This window comes from Oreochromis niloticus, linkage group LG3 (genome assembly GCF_001858045.2).
Source record: "Oreochromis niloticus isolate F11D_XX linkage group LG3, O_niloticus_UMD_NMBU, whole genome shotgun sequence".
NCBI classification, from domain to species: domain Eukaryota; kingdom Metazoa; phylum Chordata; class Actinopteri; order Cichliformes; family Cichlidae; genus Oreochromis; species Oreochromis niloticus.
Window position 1 is genome coordinate 76,847,017 of NC_031967.2, and position 2,799 is coordinate 76,849,815.

Genomic DNA, 2,799 nt, shown 5'->3' on the forward strand with positions numbered 1-2,799 from the left:
CAAGGGACTAAAACAACACAGAATAACGGTGGAGCCGATCACTAACATCACAGAGCATAGGAGGTGTGTGACCCAAACTAACATGCTAACCATAGCATGCTGCTAAAGCTGGAAACAAATACTTACAAAAGTCTAATTTATTGTACTACACAACGTTGTGCGCTTTCAGTTTACAACCATAATGGTTAATCTATGCTATATAATGGATGTGATTGCTGTTATATTCTATTTCGGGCACGATACAAACCTGTAAACAGGAAAGAAATGATCAGACAAGGAGACGTGGCTTGCCGTTCCTGAATACTCCGCCATTATGAGAAAACAGCGCGGAGCATGCGCTTCAGGCTGCTAACAACAGGCCAAACCATGGTCTCGCACTGCCACCTACTGGTACAAAAATGGAGCGTCCGCTACAAATATCCCAGAGTAGTTACCAAGTTTCCTGTTAAAATTACTTAAATTAATTCACATAAATGTGATCACACATTAGTGGGTATCACACCATCTTTAAACCTTCCCTTTCACTCTTGCTGCTGTCCTTCTGTCACAAATCAGCCCTGATGAAGATGCTCGGGATCAGGTGAGGAGGAGGAGAAGACTCGCTGTGGTGACGCCTGAAGGGAGCAGCTGACACAAGAAGAGACACAATCAAAGATCATCATCTAATAACAGAAGACAATCTTTTATTGTGTGTTTCTGATTGGCTGCTGTAGAAGTGAACAGATGCACTTTGACCTTTAACCTCTCTGCTCTGTGTTGTTTCCTCTTTCAGACCAGAAAAACATCACAGCTGAGTCTGGACAGGACGTCACTCTGACATGTCGAGCTCCAAACAACAACATCATCATTGTAGAGTGGAACAGAGCTGACCTGGGAGATAAACATGTGTTTGTTTATCGGGATGGGCGATTTGTTCCAGATGACCAGCATCCATCTTTTAAGAATCGGGTGGATCTGCAGGACAGACAGATGAAGGATGGAGACGTGTCTTTGATTCTGAAGGATGTGACGATTAATGACACTGGAACATACGAGTGTCGTGTCCAGAGAGAGGGAGACAGTATGAAGCTCATCAGCATCATCCACCTTCATGTTGTTCCTCCAGGTGAGTGAGTAGAGTTGAGTGTGTGTGTGATCAGAGGTGAAGCTGCTTCCTGGTTGTTGATGTTTGTTTCTAAAGATGTTGTTGATGAGACTTTGTAGAAAGCAGCTGGTCTGAGTGATGTGATCAGAGTGCAGTAGATAATGTCTGACAGCAGTTTGAAGAGGAAATGGATTCTGTTCTGTTCTTCACTCATCACCTACCTGACAGCTGACACCTCACACCTGTTTCTCACCTGCAGGTCAGACAGGAGGACAAGAGAAGGATGAAGACAACAAAGATGGAGGAAAGGAGGATGGATCTGTTGGACTGATAGTTGGTCTGTCAGTTCTTTTTGTGCTTCTTCTTGTTGCTGCTGCTGTTGGTTTCTTGATCTACAGAAAATATAAACAACAACAGAGTGAGGAAACAAACCAGCCTCCTGTTTAAGTGCAGCAGGTTAAAATGTTTCAGAGGTTTTTCCAGTGTTGAGTCGGCTGCTGCTGTTCAGAGTTCTGGGTGTTGTCAGTGTTTAAAATCGTACAAAAACAGATGAACTGAGCACAGACAGCAGGCTCACAGTACTGTATGTTTATTTCAGTTTTATCTTTAATGGCTGCTTCTGTTTTTGCTGACAGCTCATCTAAGTGGACGAGTTTCATCTTTAAAACAAGTCTTTACATTTCAGCTCTGTAGTTCACTGGAATATCCAGAGGGCTGTGACTACAAATCAGCTTCAACGCAGTCAGGCTTTCTTTGTGTTAGCTGGCTCAACTAAACCTGAAACTGCAGTCAGAGACAGCAGGTGTCACCATGGTGATTATCAACTTTCTCTGTTACCCTGGCTCTCTGCTTCAGGCTCTGCACCACCCAATCCAATCAGAGACATTGTGCAATGATGACAAAAATTCCCTCATTTCTCCACTAATTGTACAAACCATCTGTTTGTAGCTGACAGATGGTTTGTACATTTCTGATTGCAAGGTAACTCTCCAATGCATTTGTCACTCAGTAGTAGGGATGGGTATCGTTTAGGTTTTATCCAATACCAGTACCAAACCGGTACTTTTGAAACGGTGCTCAAACCGGTGCTTAAAGAATGGAGAACACAAACTTTGTCCAAAAACCTCTCATGTTCAGCTGTTTTTTTGTAAAAAGATAACAATGTTAGCCTTTTCTGCAGCTATAGGGCATATATGGCATCACTCTTGGCTGGAAGCAGTGCTTAAACAATGGAAAAAACACAAACTTTGTCCAAAAACCTCTCATGTTTAACTGTTTTCCACTTTTTCTTTGGTCATTTTAGCCTTTTTGGCCAGGGTGAAGGGAGTATCTGCCATCAAACAAGAAGACAGCTGCATGTAACTACGACGGTGTTTGCTAGTTCACCTTACATGCGTTAATGTAATAACGTGTTAGCCTACTCAACGTAAATTACACACGAACAACATGAAGCTACTCAAGCAGAGGAGAACGGCTGCTGCTGCCATCATCATCCGTCATCATTTCTGCTACACTGGCAGGGCTAGGGGCCAGGACTCTACTGCCAGACCTCTACGGTGTGAGGTCTCACAGCAAGCTATCAAACACGGCGCATTTCTCGGCTTTTAAAAAAACGCTATGCGTCGCCAGGTGTTTCATCAGATTTGAGGTGTTACCTCCTTTGACAGTATCACAGTATCAGCTTAAAGCACTTGTTGCAGGCTGCTGAGTTTGCA

The 2,799-nt window shown here is 43.4% G+C and overlaps 1 long non-coding RNA gene across 1 annotated transcript; it reads left to right on the forward strand.

The window, feature by feature from the left end:
- Window positions 1-1,052: 1,052 nt before the first annotated feature.
- On the forward strand, window positions 1,053-1,654 carry LOC112843859 (uncharacterized). Its single transcript, XR_003216400.1, has 2 exons — window positions 1,053-1,105; window positions 1,344-1,654. It is a non-coding gene; the product is annotated as an uncharacterized LOC112843859 (long non-coding RNA).
- The last annotated feature ends 1,145 nt before the right edge of the window (window positions 1,655-2,799 follow it).